Raw genomic sequence first — 24,795 nt, forward strand, 5'->3', positions numbered from 1 at the left:
CTGCAGTGGCTGAGGGTCTCCCCCCCCCCCCCACCTGTCAAATGGACCTTTGCAGCTGCCACAGGCTGACAGCTGCAACACGTCCATTCGAGCTGGGAGTGTTTCCCCCAGTGTGGGAAACAGTCCCATGTTGTTCCAAAATCACACATAGTCCCTTAATCAGGTCAGTTAATGACCTGAAATACCAAACTAAATATTGTCAAATGGCATCCCGCTGGCTTTAATTGCCTGCGGGATTCCCACCAGCGGGGGCTGCGCGCGCACGACGGCGCGTCAGCGGGGAGCCCGGAAGTGGGCGGGATCGAGGCGCGATCCGGTCCCGCTCCTGGATTTTCCGATTTTCGGGGGGCCCCCCGCCGAGAACGCACCCGATAGCGGGTGGTAAAATCGAGCCCTTGGTGTCTGACATAAGCTTCTCTTTTTTGCCTTATCTTACCCTGTATGCTCCTTGTCATCCAGGGGGCTCTAGATTTGGCAGTCCCAACCTTTTTCTTTGTGGGAACATGTTTACTCTGAACCCTTGAATCTCCCCCTGCTGCTCTGACACTGATTTACTTCAAATTGCTGTTTCCAGTCCACTTTTGCTAAATCACTTCTCAGCTTAGTAAAATTGGCCTTTCCCCAATTGAAAACTTTTACTCCTGTTCTTTCTTTGTCCTTTTCCAAAACTATGCTAAATCTAACTGAATTATGATCACTACCACCTAAATGCTCTCCCACTGACACTCCTTCCACCTGCCCAGCTTCATTCCCTAAAACTAAATCCAATGGCAATATGTGACTCAAAGAATGCAATATGAACTATGTGGAGAACCTGGTTGGAGGTCCAGAAGAACTTGCAGAACTTAAAGAAGAGCACAGTGGCAATACATAAATATTATGGTAAATTACTAGCACAGAACATATAGAGACATGAAGGAGTTTACCAAGTATTTCTGAGTTTCCACAGTTCTTCCAGCACTGTGGATAAACAGGAAACCCCCCTGCGGAGATTCACCCTCCGGACCCACAGAACTCAAAAATGACAACAGAAAATGTCTTTGCAGTTTTCAAAATGAGCACATTGTCTACCACATAAATATCTGTACAGATAGCTCTCTGTGACTTGAGTGTTTCAAAAATATAATCAGACACAAGCCCAGAGCCAGTGAGTATTTTGATGCAGCCTGTTTAGAATAAATGAAACAAGTTGGGGGTAATTTTCACTTACGGCGCGGGCAGCAAACTGACGGTTGCTGATTGACCGCCCGTTATACCTGCCGCCCAACTTTCCTCTTCATTGATTTCAGTGGAACGGAGAATCGGACGGGTTGTCTAACAGGCGGACGATCTGCAACCGTCAGTTTACCGCCTGCGCTGAAAGTGAAAATTGGCTCCTAGGAATCTCGTCATGGTTTTTATTTGGTTGCAATGATACTGCAGTTATTAGAGAGTTCACTCAAACCTACTTCATATGTCCTGAACTATGTGATGTAATCGAGACCAGGCAGTGATTTGTATAAACTTGCTTTTGTACAGTTTTTAAATGTGTCCTACATGCCAGGTAAAATGATAGCATTAAAGGAATATAACGGGATAAGACTCTATCCTGGTCTTATTCTGGAGATTCCCTTATGAAAACATTGTCATATATATAAGAATGTTTAACTTGCTCTGAAATCATTCCATAGGGAGATGACTAAGCATTAAGAGATTTCGAAAGTTGTTTTATGTTCTGAAAAGATTGATTCTCATATAACAATTAAATCATGACGGACATTCAACATTATCTGAGAGGTCAGCTGAATCACAGTACATTGTGCTTCACCTAGCCAATTCTGAATGGACAAGATACAAAGGATTCCATATAAAGTTTTTCATATAGAACAAAGTGACTGAGAAAATTCCATTCTTTAATGCATAAAAATAGCTTTAAAATTTGTCAGTTTTTGATCAACTCTTACTGCCTAAAAACTCTATTGATCACAGTATGGAGGAACATAGGAACAGGAATAGGCCATTCAGCCCCTCGAGCCTGTTCCGCCATTCAATTAGATCATGGCTGATCTGTATCTTAACTCCATCTACCCGCCTTGGTTCCATAACCCTTGCCTAACAAAAACTTATCAAATCAGTGATAGAGGGGAGGGAAGGAGGGTGATGCTTGGAGCGGTGAGTTAGACTGAAACATCACCTATGGCATATTTGAAATGGTGAATTGGTGTTAACAGGCCCAATCAGAAGGTCAGCCATGTGTCACTTTGCTTTAAAGATCCATTTTCAAGCAGAAAATAAGTGAGATGATTTTAAAAAGAGAATTATGTTTCTGTAAGGGAACTCCAAGATAAAATGATTATACAGCCTTGTGCTGGAATATTCCTTTAAATGGACAGTGAAGCAATACTACAACTAACCAATTATAAAGCATTGATTGGGAGAGAATGCAGTGGCTTAAAACACTACCCTTTCACATCTGGGGTCTGGAAAGCATTTCTAACTGTGTGTCTGCACGTAGGAATTTGATGCAAATATGTTAATCAGTGCAGTCAAAAAAAGTGAACAGAGGAATTTCAGAGTTAACAGATCAGCTTTAGCTATCCTTTACTTATTATACCCTTCCTTAAATCACATGGCAGTACATTATACAACAATAGCTTTTTAAAGTCTTCAATTGATGTAATTTCAGCAATGCTTTTAGCTGTAATTGGTAATGTTTTCAACTCCATGAGGCTATCGTATTTATTACATAAAATAGTGGGATGTCAGTAATTGAATAAATGGCTGCAGTTTAGTCAAGGGGTCGAGATGATACCCATAAGCCAGTCGAATTTCAATGATCTCAATCCCTGTATCAAATTATAACAAACCCCTAACTATCCAGAACTGAAATGGACAGTGAAGCAATATTAGATGTTCTTTGATTTCTGTTCTCTTTTCTTGCTAGAATCTCCCATCGGGGGTCACTCACATCCTTTCCATTCTATTTTATTATTTCAATACCTTTGCCTTTCTAATTCCTGCATGTCTAAGCCCTGCCTGAGTTAACCATTGTATAGTGCACTTTACATCTCTTTCCAGCATTTTACCATCTGTTAACAGGCTGTTGAAGCCATCAGTCTCTCTTCAGGGCCATTTATATCGGTCTTTTACTTCAGATGCCGTGAGCCAGCTCCCAGTGTTAATGCTGTTAAATTTGTTTTAGGTAGATTGGCAGCAGATTTGTAGACAGAGGGGAAAGTAGGTTCTACCCGTTGTTCTCCCTCACCCTCTTGGGTACATTCTGACTTGTCTGGTCAGTCCTATCAAACTGCTTTTACAGTGACCTTACAGAGATGCTTGTGTCGCTAGTTTCTGAACAACGGTCTCACGTATCCGGTGACAACCCCATTGCAAACTTCCTAAGATCAGCTGCCAGGGAGACCTTTATTTCTTTACTGGCTTTTTTTGCTGATCAACCAGTCTAGCAAATCCACTGCCAAGTGCCCAAGACTCGATGTCAGAAGCCAATGGTGCAAGCACCCTTCTAAGGCCAATGTAAAAATAGCACTTCTCCAGGTTGACCATGTCAAGACTGAAGAAAGGTTGCACCCAATTTTTTATGTATACACACATATATAGATGCAGTCTCAATCATCCAGTCACCCTCACTCTCATGAGGTCTTACCTGATCGCAATGGGGAAATTAGAATTGACCTGGCTTTTTGAAAAAAGACACATATCTGAATAGGTTAAAAGTAAAATCCAGCATATGGTTTAAAGATTATTTTCATTGCAGTGTGTGTTGCATTGCATTGCAAATTCATGTATAACTATACACTGAGTTAATATTTTGTTCTGTCAATTATAAATCATGGTGGGAAGTTTAGAAACATGTTTCCTGCAGACCATCTTACTCAAGTGGTGTATTTATTTTCTTAGAACACAAACTAAAATCCTCAGTTTCTAATGTAGAAAGGAGATGGTGGAAATCAGTGTTTCCTGAGAAAACATTAGACATTTCTACATCTTTCAGCAGAGTTCAGTGGGAGGTGCTAATTACACATGAGCGAAGATACTATTTGTACATGAGGTGAGCTCCCTTTCTGCTAATTGCCTAATTATTTGAAATTAGATGTTGTGAAACACAGAGAACAGACTAAACACACCCAGAAAACATCTTTTCATGTTTCAATCTAACCTCATTTAATGTCTATTTGCCTATCTTTTGGAATCCCCTGAGATACTGTATAGTACATTATGCCTTTTGGTGACATTTGTATATTTGGTACAAATAATTCTTCCCCCTTATTGTAAACCATGCTACAACACAATTTATAGTACACTGATAAACACCAAGAGCACAGGAAGCCAAGGTAAAATGTATCTTGCATTTGTATTGTATTGTTTGTGTTTTCTGTGTTGACATTTTGTTGAGTAGGAGAAAGTTGTGTCTGACCTAATTACATGAAACAAAGAAGAGTGGCTGCACCATCTATATTTTAAATTTAAATTCATTCAAAAAAAATCTTAAGTGAAGGGAGAGGCGGGAATTTCTACAGGGATTCTCCAGGTTGGTCCACCATAGCTTCAGCACAAGAGCTGCGAAAACCATGGAAAAACAGCGTAAACTGGGTTAACGTTGCATTTCCATGGTTTCTGCGGTTGTTCCAATGATGTTATGACGGATGAGCAAGGAACCCCCTTGGAAATCCCCTGGGATCCCCAAACATCATTGAACATAATGGGCTTTTAGCACTTTGCAGATTTGATGGGAAACACTTTCTCTGTTCGTCATCCTTGTGCCCCATGAATGGACATCAATACCCTCCCCCAACACAATATATTGTACTCAATAACTAGACAAGTTCAATAATTAAGAGGTTAGGAGTAAGATGGAAGTCAGGAAGAACTTTTTTATACAAAGGGTAATTTGTGGAATAAGATACCATAGGAAGGCCATTTGAGGGGACAGTACAATGGGTTCAAGAGATTATTAGATACATGTCTCGAGAGAAGGGATTAAGGGATATGGTGAAGATGGATAATTAAGGTTGAGATCTATCAGAAAAGGGCAGGCTTGTTGGGCCTAATGCCCTTTACCTGTCCCTAAAAACTCTTAAGTTCTTTATGTCTGATTTATGTCTAAACTATTATTCCTCTAGTAATGAAAATACAGACGTAATAGCAACATACTGCAGAGGTATGATGGTCACTAACCTAAGTATCTGCATGCAAAATCTAATTTGTTATGCACTGTTGCCCAGCTCCAAGTGAAACTTTGTCTGATTAGTTAGTAACAGAATATTGAAAAATGATATTGCCTTAATTAAATAGAAATTAATTACAGAGTGGAAAGATGGAAGTCCTGTGCATGGGGAACTCCCTTGTGTGATCTAATGGTTTTTTAAAATGTGTTTGTTGTGAACATCAGCACATCAGTGAGAACACTAATAGACTGTACATGATATATTTAAGTGTTGTAGCTATATTGTAGTTCAGCTTCCTGTTAAAAATAAATAAATAATGCATGTATTCTTTGCATTAACGTTGCACTTTATAGTTTCTGACAGAGTTTTCAGTAGAATTGTCTTGACTTTGTAACTATTTTTAATTTTATTAATACAAGCTGCATTTCTTTACCCGTCGCACTATTCCTTTACTTTCCCTCTCTCTTCAGTAAACTTTAATGCCAAGGACTGAAGACTGCACTTAACCTGCAATTGGTTGCACTTCCTGCAGGCTACAATTGTAAATCAGTACAGTTTAATACGGGGTTTGTGCTGTTTTGAGAAATATTTCACACAGGTAATTTAAATGGGGAAATGTATGCAGGGATGTGCCTCCCACCCCTCACACAGCTGAAGAAAACTCGGCAGGCATTCCGAAGCTCCCGAGAAGAAAATGGACTTCTCATCTTTTGTTATATATCTGGTAGAGTTATTTTAGCTCACCTGGAATGAACAAGAGTCAGATTACAAAATGAAGCCTTTTCTGTACCTTTTTTTTGTGCTACATTGTGACATATACGGCTTCTGAGGAATGACCATTGCTGAAACATTAACCTATTTTTTTCCTTCAGATTCTTATTGATCTGTTACACATTTCCAGCATGTTCTGTTTTATTTCAGATTTCAGGATTCATGTTTTGTTTTTATCACAGCTTATAATTATGTTCAGTATCAAATCAATAATGTAGCACTGTACTGGTGTGAAAATCCAATATGCAATAAGGATACCTCAGGATAACCAGTATCTTAGGAGATCACCTATTGCAGTTGTAGATACTTTGAGCTTAAAGACTTTCCAGCTTCCTCCTGTGTAAACAATGATTTCATTTTCATTACACGCATTTCCACAAAGGGAAAAGAAACGTTCTCTAGTTCAAAAAATCTTGTGTAATTATATATGTTTTCATTAGACTAATATGAAAGGATGGTGGCTCAAATATTTAACACTTATTATTTGTCTTTATGATCCCTTTAGATCCATCAAGACACCTCTTTTCCCTTTAAGTTATTTAAAATCTTTTATTTCCTTTTTTTCTAGTGGAGATGGAGAAGTGTTTTTGAGTATCTCTCTTTCAACACCTTCAGCATTCTTTATGTGAATATTGGAATCAACAGTCGTTTGTGTGTTAAAAAAAAAATCATATTACAGCATATTCAAATTTAAACATAGCCAGGAACGTTAGCAACTGTATTGACACGGGAAGATGGAGCTCTGTTAGCAGAAGCTCGCTTGGCAAAGATAGGGGTCAAGGAGGTCATTAGCTGTGCTGTGGCAGCACTGTCTACATTGCCAGCAACATAGAAACGAACTCAAAGACTCGGGACTTAAAAACAATTCTTGCGATGCTGTATTAGAAATACTCAACCCACTAATCCAATAATGCCCACAGTCATTTGTATCATTCTGAACTTGATCATAAAATCTCAAGAGTTGAAAAAATGCATTATTGCTGTTCTCTAGTGCTAAGTAGGTGGTAATATAAAATATAAGAGGGGAAATACTGTGGAATGTGCTTATGGCACAGATCCGGTAAAGAGGGTTATTTTTTTTCAAGAGTCACAAATTTGCACTTAAAGGCAAAGCTTTTCCCACCTACTTCATGTGAGATGAGGTTACAGTTCTGATATTAAAATGATATTGTGTGAAAGTTGACATTCAAAAATTGAATTGGAACAGACACATATTTTCTTGTAGAGAACCATAATGGAGTAAAAAGTGATGCTTCTTGTCTGAATAACTTTTCACCTACATTTTTTTCTGCAGCAAATATATCAATGCTGCACTGATGCCTATCAATTACATGCATCCTAGAATTGGCATATATTTTGTTCATTTTACAGTATTGGTTGTAAGATAATAAATTGAATTTACAATGTTACCGTCCAACATGTTGTGCGGCACTACCACCGTGCTAAATGGGATAGATTCAGAACAGATCCCAGCAGCTCAAAACTGGGCATCCATGAGGCGCTGTGGGCCATCAGGAGCAGCAGAATGGTATTCCAGCACAATCAATAACCTCATGGCCCGGCATATTCCTCACTCTACCATTACCAACAAGCCAGGGGATCAACCCTGGTTCAATCAGGAGCGTAGAAGAGCATGCCAGGAGCAGCACCAGGCATACCTAAAAATGAGGTGCCAAACTGGTGAAGCTACAACACAGGACTACATGCATGCTAAACAGCGGAAGTAACATGCTATAGACAGAGCTAAGTGATCTCACAACCAACGGATCAGATCAAAACTTTGCAGTCCTGTCACATCCAGTCGTGAATGGTGATGGACAATTAAACAACTAACGGGGGGAGGAGGCTCTGTAAACATCCCCATCCTCAATGATGGCAGAGCCCAGCACGTGAGTGCAAAAGATAAGGCTGAAGCATTTGTAACCATCTTCAGTCAGAAGTGCCGAGTGGATGATCCATCTCGGCCTCCTCCCGATATCCCCAGCAGCACAGAAGCCAGTCTTCAGCCAATTCGATTCACTCCACGTGATATCAAGAAATGGCTGAGTGCACTGGATACAGCAAAGGCTACGGACCCTGACAACATCCTGGCCATAGTGCTGAAGACTTGTGCTCCAGAATCTGCTGCACCTCTAGCCAAGCTGTTCCAGTACAGCTACAACACTGGCATCTGCCCGACAAAGTGGAAAATTGCCCAGGTATGTCCTGTCCACAAAAAGCAGGACAAATACAATCCGGCCAATTACCGAGGAATCATCAGCAAAGTGATGGAAGGAGTCGTCGATAGTGCTATGAAGCGGCACTTACTCACCAATAACCTGCTCACCGATGCTCAGTTTGGGTTCCGCCAGGACCACTCGGCTCCAGACCTCATTACAGCCTTGGTCCAAACATGGACAAAAGAGCTGAATTCCAGAGGTGAGGTGAGAGTGACTGCCCTTGACATCAAGGCAGCATTTGACCAAGTGTGGCACCAAGGAACCCTAGTAAAATTGAAGTCAATGGAAATCAGGGAGAAAACTCTTCAGTGGCTGGAGTCATACCTAGCACAAAGGAAGATGATAGTGGTTGTTGGAGGCCAATTATCTCAGCCCCAGGATATTGCTGCAGGAGTTCCTCAGGGCAGTGTCCTAGGTCCAAACATCTTCAGCTGCTTCATCAATGACCTTCCCGCCATCATAAGGTTAGAAATGGGGATGTTCGCTGATGATTGCACAGAGTTCAGTTCCATTCGCAACCCCTCAAATAATGAAGCAGTCCGTGACTGCTTGCAGCAAGACCTGGACAACATCCTTGATAAGTGGCAAGTAAGATTTGCGCCAGACAAGTACCAGGCAATGATAATCTCCAACAAGAGAGAGTCTAACCACCTCCCCTTGATATTCAAAGGCATCACCATCACCGAATCCCCCACCATCAACATCCTGGGGTTCACCATTGACCAGAAATTTAACTGGATCAGCCACATAAATACTGTTTTCTGTGGCGAGTGACTCACCTCCTGATTCCCCAAAGACTTCCCACCATCTACAAGGCACAAATCAGGAATGTGATGGAATGATCTCCACTTACCTGGATGAGTGCAGCTCCAACAACACTCAAGAAGCTCAACACCATCCAGGACAAAGCAGCCCGCTTGATTGGCACCCCATCCACCACCCTAAACATTCACTCCCTCCACCACCGGTGCATCGTGGCTGCAGTGTGTACCATCTACAAGATGCAACTCGCCAAGTCTTCTTTGACAGCACCTCCCAAACCCGCGACCTCCACCACCTAGAAGGACAAGGGCAGCAGGAACATGGGAACACAACCACCTGCACATTCTCCTCCAAGTCACACACCATCCTGACTTGGAAATATATCGCCGTTCCTTCATCATTGCTGGGTCAAAATCCTGGAACTCCCTACCTAACAGCACTGTGGGAGAACCTTCACCACACGGACTGCAGCGGTTCAAGGCGGCAGCTCACCACCACCTTCTCAAGGGCAATTAGGGATGGGCAATAAATGTTGGCCTTGTCAGCAATGCCCACATCCCATGAATGAATTAAAAAAATAAATTTACTATGTTCAGTGAAACCTGCTCAAAGCAAGCTGAGATATTTTCCATTTTAATCTCCAATAAAAATGGTACAAAAAACTCCAATGTCTCAGTTCACTTATCTTGTACCTCAGTAAATGACACTGCAGTTGTAATGGAATCCGAAAGCTCAAAGTCACTGCTTGTATTAATAGTGAGTGAATGCGCTACTCGATCACATGAGCATTCCTCTGGTTGCTGTTTTAAATATGTTAAGCCATTTAAAATAACACTCGCATTGAAATCCCACAGAGGATTATTAAATGAATGCATTAAGCATTAGTCCACCAATACTGCTAACAATAATTCTTAGACTATAGTGTTACTTTTCCTTTGTTTACATCATAAGAAATAATGCACTGTACCTTACAGATCAATGGAAATTGATGCCTTCATCTCGATCTTTTCCTCTTGTTCTGTATTTATTTCTTCCTGGTTTGGCAGTTCCATTGCAGATCTATCTGAAGCAGATTCCGTGGATCATCCTGTAAACAGGAAGCTCTCTGGGTTATAAGGAACGGTATAAATGGAATATTAGTTCCACTTTTAAGAGTATTCATTCCAGCTTAGTTACAAGAAATGTTAACAGTAACCATTTTTTGTGATGTGCAAGTTAAGATGAGAACCTGATTGAAGTGAAGGACCACAGCATGCTTTTTGGTGTTGACAGTCTTCAAATTATTATGAGGAATGAAGCAACTTCAAGCTTAATGTATAGTGCAACTAAACTTCAATTTCATCAAGTTGCCAGTCAGTGAATGGTCATTCAGCCTGCACTGGATCTTGGGGAACGTAATCATGGCAAACAAAATTAAACTATAAGAAAGTCCACATTAGTTTGACAAAGAGAATTCTGTTTGAGAGTTTCATTTTATAATGTCTTCAAGCCTAAAGTTATTTGTTCATATGTAGTTACATAGATTACATATTTACTGCTTGGAATGTCATGTGTGAGTTAAGAGAGAGTGAGATTTACAGTGTCATGGGGCATGATTTTTACTCAGACCTGGGAACCCAGGGAGTGGGTAGATGTTCACGTGGGGAAACCAGAAGTCAAGTGAGTGCATCACAATCTCCGATCGCAACTCAATTGGAGGTCATTATTTCACTTCAGGGTTTCCTGTGCGACAGCCAGCCAAATTGACAGGCTGGCTGCCTGTCGGGAGGGAAAGGAGCTGCGAATTGGAGAGGAGAGATGGAAGGAATGAGAGATCTTGGGTCACGGACGAAATCAGGTGGGAGGAGGGGGCTGTGGAGAAGATCGGGGTGGGGGGCGGGGGTGAGGACGGCCATGGAGAAGATCAGGGTTGGCCTTGGAGAAGATCATGGTGGAGGGGGAGGACTTGGAGAAGGTTGAGGGCGGGACTTGGAGAAGGTCGGGGGCAGGGAGGTGATTGGATCAGCAGTCAGATAAAGAGTCGGAGGTGGTGGGTGGGGTGGGGGGGGGAGTCTACCATTTGGGGGGGTCCGATCGCGCCAGATGAGCTTGTTGGGCCTGGATGAAGTACTCCTGCTCCTTCTGGTCCATAAGCAGAGCAATAAAGGCACTCACCTCGTGGATCTGGCTCTTCTCAGTTCCTTTCACCTGACGAGAATCAGAAGACATGGGAAACCCGTGCAGTTGACCTTAAATTCGTTTCAGCTTAAAATTAAGTGCCTCAACTATTTCAATGAGGTACATTGCCCCTCTCACACTCCGCCCGCTGTCATTAAATGGGGATGGCACTTCCGGCTTTTGGGTACGCACCTGGGTTAAACCCGGAAGTGGGCGCATTGGAGCTGGGTTGCGGTCCCGTTTCAAAAAACTGTTACTTTTACCTCCCACCCGCCACCAAACCACCCATTCTTTGGAGTTAAAATTCCCCCCATCGTTCTGACTCTCTTCGTCCCTGATTGTTTAGGCCTATCCATTCTGCATTACACACTTTAAAGTATGTAAAATTCTTAGATTTTTATGTGATCTAAAAAGGAACAGATGCATTCTCTTGTATAAATTACATCCTGGGTTTTGGTATAGATCTAGTTCTTACAAAACAATTTGAAGTAAGCTGCAAACACTTAGCTGTTTAAGTGTTAAACTGCTTTACAGGTCTTTGTGGCCCTCTGGGAAAAGAGGTAGCTAATTGATGCAGAGGATTCTGGAAAATTTCCCAACTCTTGATAACATCGTGTCTACAAGCCTTTTTATTTGCTTGTGAAGGTGTGAAATTTAGGTTTGACCTTTTGCAAATATCTGATTTACCAGGAAAACATACACGTGAGGAGAAGCAGCAATAGAGCAGAGTTTCCCCGATATACCTACAGCTGAGTGTGAACAAGCAGAGTAAACAGGCTAACACTATAGGCACAGCTGAAAGTACTTACTTTCATACAGTCCTTGACAATCAGTGCATTGTTCCAAGGTGCCTTCAGTCATTTTCTTTCTTGTGATTGCAGCTTATTTCAGTAAACAGAGACACAAGAAAGCACACAGGTCTTTTTATGAGCTATAAAGTTTTTGACGTCGTATTATGAGCTTATTTCAATTACATTAATGGAAGTAAAAGGAGAATAAGTTTCACAAATGTATGATGATCATTTTTTGTGCTACTAGGTGGCCATTTGTTTTCCAGGTCAGGGGTCACAAGCAGCTTTCTAAAATTTAATTCGGTGAAAGTGAAGTGTCAATAATGTGCAGATTCACACAAAGGGTGGTAGAAATCTGGTACTCTCCCACCCCCCCCCCCCCCAATAACATAGGAACTGGAGTAGACCATTCAGCCCCTCCATCCTGTTCCGCCAAAAGGGTGTGCTGCTGAGTCAGTTGGAGCTTTCAAGACTGAGATCCACAGAGTTTTGTGAGGTAAAAGTATCAAAGTAAATGGAGCAAAGGCAGGAAAATGCAATCGAGGTGCAGATTGGCCATGATCTAATTGATTGGTGGAGCAGGCTCGAAGGGCTGAATGGCCTACTCCTGTTCCTAAGTTCCAGCAAATACGTAGCTTTTGATGATAATGCCTCCTGTTTTATTTACTGGAATCCCAAGGTACCTCACTTTTGAGAGACATGAGTATTTACATAGAATTAACAGCACAGAAACAGGACATTTGGCCCAACTGGTCTATGCCAGTGTTTATGCTCCACACGAGCCTCCTTCCACCCTACTTCATCTAGCCCGATCTACATATCCTTCTCGTCCTTTCTCCCTCATGTACTTATCTAGCTTCCCCTTAAAGGCATTTATGCTATTCGCCTCAACAGTTTACACCATGTGGTAGCAAGGTCCACATTCTAATCAAGCTCTGGGTAAAGAAGTTTCTCCTGAATTCCTTATTGGATTTATTAGTGACTACATTCTATTTATGGCCCCTTTTCATCTCAAGTTCTGATGACTTGCAATGAGATCCTAGGATTGTAGAAAAAAAATCACTTTCAAAGTTAGATTATCATTTTGTAGGTATTGAGCGATTTACTTTGCAAATCTCTGGGGTTTCAAACAATAAGGAACTGCTAACTTTTGTTGTAGCCCCCACAGACACCTACTAAACCGAAAATCGGATCACCTTACTGGCAGCCCAAGATAAGCATCAGTGCAATCTGCAGGCCCTGCCAATAAAACAATAAGACTCCATTAGAATGGGTGGTCAGGTGCGAGAAAGAAAATCTGTCTGCGACACTGGTAACCCTTTGTTTATCATTAATATGTTGAAAGCACATCTAATGAAATTCATTCAATTGCAAGAAAGAATAATATGAATGTAGGGAAATTTAAAATAACAACATGGGGGCAGAACGAGTATGTAGGGACAAGCCCCACCATGGTTGTCCTTTTTATTTTTTTCACCTATTATAAAATTTATTTGAGCACGTAGACAAATAATTAGAGGCGGTGATCCGTGGATAATTAGCATTTCAAGAAACATTCAGCTCTTTTCCCGTGTTCCTTCTTGCCAAAATTTTATATAAAATACAATAATCAACTTTGTGATTCTTTTAGGTTTTTTTCTCACTGTCTTTTCCCCTAACAATGTTTCTTTAAATAGTGAGTGCAGGTGACTTCCCTTGGGGAATTAGCATAATGGGAGTGGAATTTAACTTTTTCTATTGAAGTCAATGGAAAGAAAAATCAGGCTGGGTGCATAACAGGTGGCCGATCCAGTACCACCAGATTTCTGCCCGGTAATAAAAATTAAAATATCCCCCGTGTAGTCAACTGAGCTCCACATTGAGGGAGCTGAGGTAATATCAACAGATGGTACAGTAAACCCAGAGTGCTTCTGCAATTGTGTGAGTTGGACTATCAGGATCTAAATCCTCATCATCCTTACTGTTTGACAAAACAAAACTTGACGGAGAGACAGAAAAGAGTAAAAGGATAGTAAAATCATTTATTTTTACTGTCATCTGCACAGTATACATATCTGGATGCATCATGGCATATATAAAGCCACAGGGTATTCACAAATATATTTATATTTTACGTATTCAGATGAGTCAAAGCAAACATGGGGTCACACTGCATCCTCAAATACACAGAGACAGATATACTAATATTTATGCACAGTTAGAAAACAACTTGTTACATTACTTGAGTTTTTTAAAGGGGGTCCTGATGATCAGACTAAAATAAAATCCCAACGGTCAATCTCTGCTTAAATAAAATAAATAATAATAAAAATTTTCATTCTCTACTCAAAAGCTGACAAAGTAGATGCACATACACGTGACACAAAAATGCAGCTTCATTATCTGAATTGCCCTGTGGCATTGGCCAGAGCTATTTGTCACTCTGATCACATATGGGCTTCTGTCACCACAATCAGTTCACTTTCAGCCAGTGTCTTCATTAGTCTTGTTGACATACAGCAAGTTTACACATAGTGGATGGGATCACAGGTCACTCACATCTAGAGCTATCTTTGCTGCGATAAAAAAAACTCATACAAACACTCCATACCAACTTTTCCCAGCAACATTTTACTGCACCTGCTCAATTTGCAGTGAATATGTTTGCAGCAATCCCCGTAGTCTATGAGTCAGCTTTAAAGGGGCACTTTGCTCACATACAAACATATGAAAAGATGGTCAAAAAAAACCATCAGGCCGACCATAGCCAGCCCATTTCAAGATTACAAGGCTGCAATCTCCTACATTCACCTCTAACCATGCTATCTCCTGGGACAGGCAAAAAAAAAGAAAAAAACCATGGCCAGTTCAGGAAAAAATCTGGAAAATTTCTCTCTGACCCCCCTAAGGCAGTCAAGCAAGGCTCCAGGAGACCTCAGAAAAACCATAACTCCTCATGGTTGCATCGAACTAGCAACCTTCCCTCTAAACCTGGAAATATTCCTCAGGAGCTTGCCAATGTTCCTTTTAAAGGACTGTACTGACCTTTTACTGACAGCATGTTTTGGCAGTCTGTTCCAGAGTGTGCTGACTTTTCTGTGAAAATAAATACTTTCTGGAATCTAGCCTAACTCTTCGCTTATGAATTTTATATGTCTATCCTACCATTCCCATCCATTCAAATACACCATCTAAGTGGGCTGAGTTCAACCCCTTTATCATATTGAAGATCTCAATCAGCCTCTCTTTGTCTGCGTTTCTCCAAAGTGAAAGACTTAACTCGTGGAGGCTATCCTCAAAACTAGGAGCTCAAAATTTGATATCATCCTGGTTACTTCTCTCTGAACCCTCTATAGAGCCTCAGTATTATTCACTATGTGTGGGAACCAAAACTCCAAGTGCAGATGTCCCAGTGCCTTATATAATGGATGAAGATATACCAGTTGATGTATTTCCTGACTTTCAAAAGCATTCCATAAAGTACAGGGTTGTAGAAAAAAATTGATATAATAGGATTATCGGACATCTATTACCTTGGATAGGCAGCTGGAAATAATTGGGTCTGGGATGCTGCCCTGAGGAACTCCAGCAGCGATGCCCTGAGATGAATTGGCCTTCAATAATCACAACCAACGTCCTTTGTGCCAGGCATGACTCCAGCCACTGGAGGGTTTTTTCGAAATCCCCTTTCACTTCAGTTTTACTAGGGCTCCTTGATGCGACACTCGGTCGAATGCTGCCTTGATCTCAAAGGCAGTCACTCCCATCTCACATCTACAATTCAGGTCTTGTGTCTATGTTTGGACTAAGTCTGTAATGGGGTGTGGAGCTGCATGGTCCTGGCTGAACCCAAACTGAGCATCGGTGAGCAGTTTATTGGTGCGTAATTGCCGCTTGATAATACTGTTGATGACTCCTTCCATCACTTTGTTGATGATTGGTAGTAAGCTGATGGGGCATCAATTGGCCAGGTTGGATTTGCCCTGCTATTTGTGGACAGGACATAGCTGGGAAATTTTTGCACTTTGTTGAGTAGATGCCAGTGTTGCAGCTGTACTGGAGCAGCTTAGCTAGTGGTGCAGCTAGCTGTGGAGCACAGAACTTCAGCAGTATGATGTCGGGGTCTGTAGCCACTCATCACAGAATACTCAGCCCCTGTCCTGTTTTCAGTGTTGACATGACTGGTCCAGTTAAGCTTCTGGTCATTGGTGACTCCCAAAATGTTGATGGTGGGGAACTCGGCGATGATGGTGCCTTTGAAGGTCAAGGGAAGATGGCTGGGCTTTCCCTTGTTCAAAATGGTCAGTACCTGGCATTTACATGGCACGAATGTTACCTGCCACTTGCCAGCCCAGATCTGGATGTTACCCAGGTCCTGGTGTAGGTTGGCATGGGCTGCTTCATTATCGCAGGATTTGGGAATGGAGCTGAACATAGGGAAATCGCCGCAAACAGCCCCAGTCCTGACCTTATGATGGAGAGATGGTCATCTTTGGCCCCACTTTAATCTATTTGGAGGTTGTAGATGTTATAATTCTTTTATTTGTTTCCTTTTTGGACTTGTGAATGTTTTTTGCAGTTATAGAGACAGGATATCAAATGAACTGTTGAGAAATAGAGACAGATCCTCAAACAAGTCAACTCAAAACAAATGGTTATTATTACTAACAGAATTCAAAATCAAGCGAATATTTAAGGTCCACCACCTCCTTAATAGGGCTGGCTAACACAATTTCGTGAAGACAGGGTCACTTTAATACAGGTACAGCGATTTATGATACTTGTACATTTACTTTTTTTAAACGAGTTTTATCTCTCTACTGAGATAAAGGCAATTTGAAGCGATGGACTGTAAAGTTGTTCTGTGCAGCGAAGACCGATCGACCATGGGGTAAATTCAGTTAATCCTGTACATTTCAACATATTGATGCATGAAGCTCATTTACATTCCTGTATGGAAATAGTGCTAGGCCAGGAGAATTTGTAATGATGGGTCAGCATTACATGACACAGATTGTAGAATGTGGATGCTCATTGAATTCCCAATCTCAGCCACGCCATTCAGTGGAGGCATCAGACTGTGCCTCACAAGGAAGGAGAAAAAAATCAGGAAGGCACTCACCTTGGGTTGCTCTCACATTGCTTGTAGCAGTGTCAAATAATAGAGCAGTCTAAGAGTAAGGGACTTTTCCAGCCTATCAGTCTCAAGATGATGCAAAGCCCAAGAGATGGAAGGAGGGGAAGACAATGAAATAAATGGTATTCCAATTAAAAATCTGGACCGACACAAGACCACAGTAAAGCCTGAATGATACTGCAAATTATTTCTAGGTCTAGCTTGTTAAAGCTCCTCTTTGGCAAGCATATATTGCATGTTGGGTCCAATATAGCAGGCATGGTGTGCGTTCTCATGCCATGCCAGAAATGTACCACCCACCATGTTGGTAAAGGCTCCTCTGTAAGCGTCCAGGGCGTGTGCCTGAAACAGGCGTTAGGTCTTTTGCAATTACAAATTGGGGGCCTAACACCTGTTTGAGGCCCCTTTTGAAAAATTCAATTGCGCATGACCGCAGCATGGGCCGTGCGCGCCGCGGTCAGTTTCTTCAGGTGATTGGCGGCTAAATCAGAGGTTCTTAAAGGGACAGCTGGAGGCTGACACCGGATAAGTAAATTTGAAATTTTTTTACTTACCTTATTGTGAAGCCAGGAGGAGCAGGAGTATTGTTCCACTGGCTGCCATTTTGATTCGGATAGGCAGCCAAGGCAGGAGCCTCATTATACACTGCAAATTGACGCTGATCCTGCGACATGAATAGGATCCCAATGCAATTTTGACGTATCATTGTCTTCAGGATGCTGGACTAGATGCCCTGTCTGAAATTTAATTTACACCTGCAAGCCCTACAGTAAGCAAAATTAACCCTTTGAGAGCTGTTTAGCTCAATAGCAGCATTTTAACAAATATTACACCATGGTTCCCCCCCTCCCCCACCCCGCCATGTTGACATTGTCTGAAATCCTGAAACATGACATGTTATGTTGGGGTGGGGGAGATTCTGAGTGGGGTGCTCAGGAATCAGTATTGGCACCTCTGTTGTTTCTATTTTACATCAATGACTTGGATTCAGAAACTTAATGCAAATTGGTTAAATTTGCAGATGGTAACAAACTAGGAGGGGCAGCTCAGAAAACACAGAATAAATTGGACAAAATATGTAAGTGGGCAAATGTAAAATATTTTATGTAGGAACGAAAAATGGGCAGCATAAGTATTTCATGAAATAGCTAAGGATGAAATTGAAAGAGAACTTGGCGATGTTAGTAGACAAGACACAACTTGTCCAACCATTGCAAAACAGTAACCAGAAAAGCATAAAGAATGTTAAACTATACAGTCAAAGCAGTAGAATACAAGTCAGACCGTATCTTGAATACTGTGTCCAATTCTGTTCACAGAGACACAGGGGAGACATTCAATCACTGAAACCGTTATAGTGATTGGGTTTCTTGGCTATCAGCTGGAATTAGTAGGAATTATGTCACAATCATTATACCTTTAACATGAATGTCATCAGACAAGTAGATGAAGAACACTGACCATTATTATTTACAGTGAAAACCACTGCCGGGGAGATATAACAAACAAATCCACCCTCACAAGCTTCACTATATACAGGTAGAAAATAAAAACTGATGTTACATAGGGATTGGTTTCAAAGAATTAATCTTACCCCAGGGTTCAGATAAACTACTAAATCTTTGTTTTCATAATTTTTTACAATATCTAAACCCTTCAATGAGATTCCTGCCTTGTAATCACTGCCCATTATCTATTATTCCCTATGTAATCTACTGATAGAAATCCACTGTTATTTATAATTTATAGTCTTTAATGAATTTTTAATATAAAGTACACTCTGTGTTTTGTTTTGATGTCCCATTGGATAGTGGCCAATTCCTATGGTGCAGAGAGTTGTTTTAATATTAGTGTCACATGGTGTATGGTCTCACATAATATTAATCATTAAGCAACCTTGGAGTTAATTTTATGATGTAGGGATGGACAGATTTTTATTATTTTAGCACACATAGAAATTTTACATGAGTGAGTTAGTCAAGTCATTAAAATCAGAACTCAGAATAATTTCCACCCTAATAACATTTGGGCAGTTCAACCAAATTAGTTTGGATACTGTTCTATTAGAAAATTCACCGTGGATCATTTATACTATTGTCACTTCCCTGGTGACAATGCTCCTGGTGGGTATCTCGGCAGCAGACTGCACACATCAGGAAATCACTGGTGTGCTGCCCACAATTTTCTGATGCACAAGGCCCAAAGAAGCTTATTAAACAAGATTTTAACTCTCAGGCGGCTGGCTGGGGGGGGGGGTGGGGGTGGGCAGCGGGTCGATAGCCTGATTCTGCTGGTGGGAGGCCTGGTCCATTTCGAAGGCCGGTCCTCATTACCATGCTGCCAGTGAGCTGGATGTCCTGAACAGGGCATCCCGCTGCAGCTTGCTGGCTCCAGGTCAGTGCAATAATGGGTGGCCCAGAGGTTGACCCGGCCCTTGCAGGACGGTATGTCCGAGGTGGGGTGGGGAGGGCGGGGGGGGGGGGTGGGGCAAACCGATTGAGGGAGCCCAAGGTGGCAGCGACTCACGTTATTTTTGTGGAGCCCGGGGAAGCACTCCTGCTTCTCCTGAACACCACAAAATTACCTTATCAGGGCCTCTTCCTCTTTGCCGCTCGGTATGACTGGACGCCGCCCAGTTGTCCTTCTAAATTGCATCGGGGTCACTTATAAGTCACAGGACCTCGATTTGCATATAGTGAGGCTTCCATCTGGGCCGAACAGCAGAAGGCCCAGTAAATATGATGGCGGAGCGGGAACATGGCAGTAATTCCACCACAGCTATTTTAACTCGACAATCGCCCCATTTCTGTCAGGTGAGCCCAGTTAAAATTGGCCCTATTCTCTACTCTAGAACTGATTTTACAAGTAAGGGGACTCAGGCTCAAATTAGTAAAAGACAAATTTATGACTGATACCAGGAAGTTGTATTTCACACAAAGAGGGTCATTTTGACATTTGGGCGATAGAGTAAAACGGGTGACTTCAATTCAGCCGCCCGTTATACATCCCTCCCGATTGAAGCCATTGGAAATGAAAATTAGGAGAGATGTATAACAGACAGCTGAATTGATATCACCTGTTTTACACTGTCACCCAAAGTCAAAATTACCCTCGAAGAGTGATTAACACATGGAATGGAGTAATGGAGACAAAAACCCTGGAATTTTTTAACAAACAATTGGATGCTGGAATTGGGAGGAGGGGGAGTCTTTAGGATTTTCCTAGATAGATGAACTAATATTTGCCAACAGCATGTATTTGGGGAATAAGCCCTTATTGTCGTAGCCAGAGAATCACCTGCAATGGCTTCTCTTCCCACTCCTGCAGTGTTATCTCTGGAGTCCCCCAAGGATCTATTCTTGGACCCCTCCTATTTCTCATCTACATGCTGCCCCTCGGCGACATCATCCGAAAACACATCAGATTCCACATGTACGCTGACGACACCCAGCTCTACCTCACAATCATCTCACTCAACCCCTCCACTGTCTCTAATTTATCACACTGCTTGTCCAACTGGATGAGCAAAAATTTCCTCCAACTAAATACTGGCCATTGTCTTTGGTCCCCGCCACAAACTCCGTTCTCTAGCCACCGACTCTATTCCTCTCCTTGGCCACTGTCAGAGGCCGAACCAGACCGTTCACAACCTTGGCGTTCTGTTTGACCCTGAGATGAGCTTCCAACCACATATCTGCTCCACCTCTGTAACATCGCCCCTCTCCACCCCTGCTTCAGCTCATCTGCTGCTGAAACCCGCATCCATGCTTTTGTTATCTCTAGACTTGACTATCCCAATGCTCTCCTGGCCGGCCTCCCATCTTCCACCTCCATAAACTTGAGATCATCCAAAACTCTGCTGCCCATATCCTAACTCGCTGCAAGTCCCGTTCTCCCATCACCCCTGTGCTCGCTGACCTACATTGGCCCTTGGTCCGGGAACACCTCGATTTTAAAATTCTCATCCTTGTTTTCAAATCCCTCGCCCCTCCCTATCTCTGTAACCTCCTCCAGCCCAACAACCGTCCGAGATCTCTGTGCTCCTCCAATTCTTGCCTCTTGCGCATCCCCCATTTTAATTGTTCCACCATTGGCGGCCGTGCCTTCAGCTGCCTAGGCCCTAAGCTCTGGAATTCCCTCCCTAAACCTCTCCGCCTCTCTATTTCTCTCTCCTCCTTTAAGATGCTCCTTACCTCTTTGACTAAGGTTTGGATCACCAGTCCTAATACCTCCTTATGTGGCTCGGTGTCAAATTTTGTTTGATAATCGGTCCTGTGAAGCGCCTTGGGATGTTTTACTATGTTAAAGGTGCTATATAAATGCAAGTTGTTGTTGTATATATATTATATAAAAAGAAAATAAGTTCCTTCAAGTTTAGCATCAGCCTGAGATCTAGAATAGAGACACTGAAAAACTACATGATGACTTACATTGTCATCTGGGGCAATTTAGCTGTTATAAACTGGACTCACCAAGACGGCAGAAACATGCAGGGATGGCGGCGATGTTTCCCGACATTATAAAATTATAAAATTCAGTGTTATCAAAAACGTGCTTCACCTTATTTTCACAAACATGTCACCAAACAGTGAGGTTTTAAAAGCACTGACCCTTATAGTTTAAATAATCAAAAAAGACAACTTTCTCTTTTTGGGGATAGGAGCAGTTTATGTATGATTCAATGTTGACAAATGTTACATATTTCTCCTTTGTGCATCCATTGTCAGCATGAAGTGCACCCAGGTCTGGTTCAGCATGAAGTGCGCCCAGGTCCGGTTCAGCATGAAGTGCGCCCAGGTCCGGTACAGCATGAAGTGCGCCCAGGTCTGGTTCAGCATGAAGTGCGCCCAGGTCTGGTTCAGCATGAAGTGCGCCCAGGTCTGGTTCAGCATGAAGTGCGCCCAGGTCAGGTACAGCATGAAGTGCGCCCAGGTCCGGTACAGCATGAAGTGTGCCCAGGTCTGGTTCAGCATGAAGTGCGCCCAGGTCTGGTTCAGCATGAAGTGCACCCAGGTCTGGTAGAGCATGAAGTGTGCCCAGGTCTGGTTCAGCATGAAGTGCGCCCAGGTCTGGTACAGCATGAAGTGCGCCCAGGTCTGGTTCAGCATGAAGTGCGCCCAGGTCTGGTACAGCATGAAGTGCGCCCAGGTCTGGTTCAGCATGAAGTGCGCCCAGGTCTGGTAGAGCATGAAGTGCGCCCAGGTCTGGTTCAGCATGAAGTGCACCCAGGTCTGGTTCAGCATGAAGTGTGCCCAGGTCTGGTTCAGCATGAAGTGCACCCAGGTCTGGTTCAGCATGAAGTGCACCCAGGTCTGGTTCAGCATGAAGTGCGCCCAGGTCTGGTTCAGCATGAAGTGTGCCCAGGTCTGGTTCAGCATGAAGTGTGCCCAGGTCTGGTACAGCGTAGTCAGATTCAGTTTAAAACTCCTCTAGACTTGACCATCCCAATGCTCTCCTGGCCGGCCTCCCATCTGCCACCGTCCATAAACGACACTACAACAGCTCTCATTTATATAGTGTCTTCAACATATAAAAACAATCCAAGACACTTTGTAATGAAATGGAAAAAAAATGGCTAAAGGAGGTGATGTTAGGAGCAGTGACTGAAAGCTTGATGGACTTTAAGGAGAATCTTAAAGGAAGACAGGGAGGTGGAGAAGCGAAGGGGGTTTGGAAGGAAATTACAGAGCCTGGGGCCTAGGCAGCTAAAAGCATGGCTGCCAATGGTGGGCAAAGGGGATGTAGGGGATGCACAAGAGGACATAACCAGAGGAATGTGGAGTTCAGAGGGGGTTATATCACTGGAGGAGGTTACAGAAATAAAAGATGAGGGGACAGTGGGATTTAAATACAAGGGTGAACATTTTAAATTGTAAGCGTTGAGGAGCAATAATGATGCCTTGGACCCACCCATCTATTTCCAGTTGAGACCTTACTTTCTGCAGAAATAGTCCAGGTCTCTTCTCCAGCTATTTTCCAACTAGGTTGACACAGCATTCTTTAAGTCTTGTAGTTTCCTACTAGCAATACACAGACAAATGCCTAAAAAAAAATCAGTTGTTTACATGAGATATCATAAATTAAAATAAATTAAATTAAATTAGGTAGCTGTTTTGATTTGAAAACTGCTTTAATTTGTCCTACATTGTGCTTTTTATTCTAAGTTCAAAAACTAGGAGTGGGTAGTAATTCCTGCCCTCCTACCATGTTTATATGATGTATCCACAGAAACAGTGGCCTTGTAATTCGAATGTGCCCGCAGGGGGCGGGAGTGCACTGGTCGCGCCTGCCCACATGGTCGAAGGGCCCACAGGAAATTGGTGCTGGGACCTCATTGTAATGAGCTTGCAGCCTGCGGTATTGGCTGCTTATTGGCTGCGCGCCTGTTTGGGGTCCGGAGATCGGGCGACACTTAAAGGGAGCCTGCGTCTCTTAAAGGGGAGGTGCACTTTGGCTGCAGCCAGCAGGAAAGACTTCAAACTGGCAGACATGGCTGCACGAGTCATGTCTGTGTCTGCGCCCAGGTTCCTGACAGGAGTCATGAGCCATGTCTGGAAGGGCTATCCCTTGTTGCCAAGTAGCCAGCCTCTGACCTGAGAGTCTGGTTGGCATTAGGGTTGCCAACTCTGGTTGGACGTGTTCCTGGAGGTTTTATCACATGATTTCTCGCCTTCAACCACCCCAGCCCCAGTCTCCCACCATTGGTCACCCAACACACTTATCCTTGCAAAGCACCGTCTTCCCATACCAAGTGTAAAGTGAACAGAATCTTTGGGCATGATTTTAACATAGTGGTGGGAAGTCAACGGGTGGGTGAATAGTCACGTGGGAAACCCCAGAAAAATTTTCTGCGTGTTGGTTTGAGCGATCGTGACTAAATTGAAGGCCCTTAATTTTACTTCTGGGTTTCACGTCTCCAAGCTGTGCAGCGGGCGTACTGCACACCCGAATGATGTGCTGTGAACTGGACTATTTAAAGGGCCATCGCAACCATGGGTTTTGAAGGAGAAAGGAGGAAAACTGAAAAATGCAGCATCACAGGGCGAAGGCAGCACCTCGTTTCAGCGACTCCTCCCTTGAGTTGCTACTGGCTGGTGTCAGAAGCAGGAGGGCAGTCCTATTCCCGGCTGATAGGAGGAAGCGCCCTGCTTCTGCCACCAAGAAGGCATGGCTGGAGGTGGCAAAGGAGGCCAGCAGCAGGAGCACAGTGGCAAGGTCATGGGTGCAATGCAGGAAGCGCTTTAATGACCTAACCAGGTCTGGAAAAGTGAGCACAGATACTGATTCACCTACATCCTGTGGTGCACTTCAGCCATCCCCCCCCCCACTCCACCTCACTCTGTCTTGCCAAGCCTACTCCATCACATCACTCCTCACACCCACTTAAGTCTCATCATCAATTTACCTTCACTTTCCGTGCTTTTTCTCACCTCCCCATCTGTGAACCCACCACTCCCACTCACCCCAATCCTGATGCAATGTGATGAATCTGTCTGATACTCACCCTCTGATGCATTTGCTTCATTGTCAGCCTCACTTAAAGCAATGCATCCATCGGGTGAACACGTCGCCTTTAGTCACTCACACGCCTGTTCTTTCTCCCCTTGTAGGGGAAGAGAGCGCAAAATGCATGGGAGAGGAGTAGGACTGGAGGGGGCCCACCACAAATAGTGCCCGACAGATGTGGAGGAGGAAGCAATGAACATAAGTCGCACGGTTACATGCCTGGCCGTCAGAGATGGTGAAACTGGCAACCTGCAGACGGCTGGTGACAGAGCTTTAACATCCTTCACACACATCATGAATTAATGTTA

The 24,795-nt window shown here is 43.0% G+C and overlaps 1 long non-coding RNA gene across 1 annotated transcript in view; it reads right to left on the reverse strand.

Annotated features, from left to right (window-relative positions):
- Positions 1–24,795, reverse strand: part of LOC137321987 (uncharacterized) — a 181,096-nt gene that overhangs the window by 33,961 nt on the left and 122,340 nt on the right. Inside the window, exon 3 of the long non-coding RNA XR_010962936.1 lies at positions 9,885–10,004. This is a non-coding gene — a long non-coding RNA (uncharacterized lncRNA). The remainder of the gene's footprint in view (positions 1–9,884; positions 10,005–24,795) is intronic.

The sequence above is a fragment of the Heptranchias perlo genome, chromosome 5 (genome assembly GCF_035084215.1).
Source record: "Heptranchias perlo isolate sHepPer1 chromosome 5, sHepPer1.hap1, whole genome shotgun sequence".
In the NCBI taxonomy this organism is placed as follows: domain Eukaryota; kingdom Metazoa; phylum Chordata; class Chondrichthyes; order Hexanchiformes; family Hexanchidae; genus Heptranchias; species Heptranchias perlo.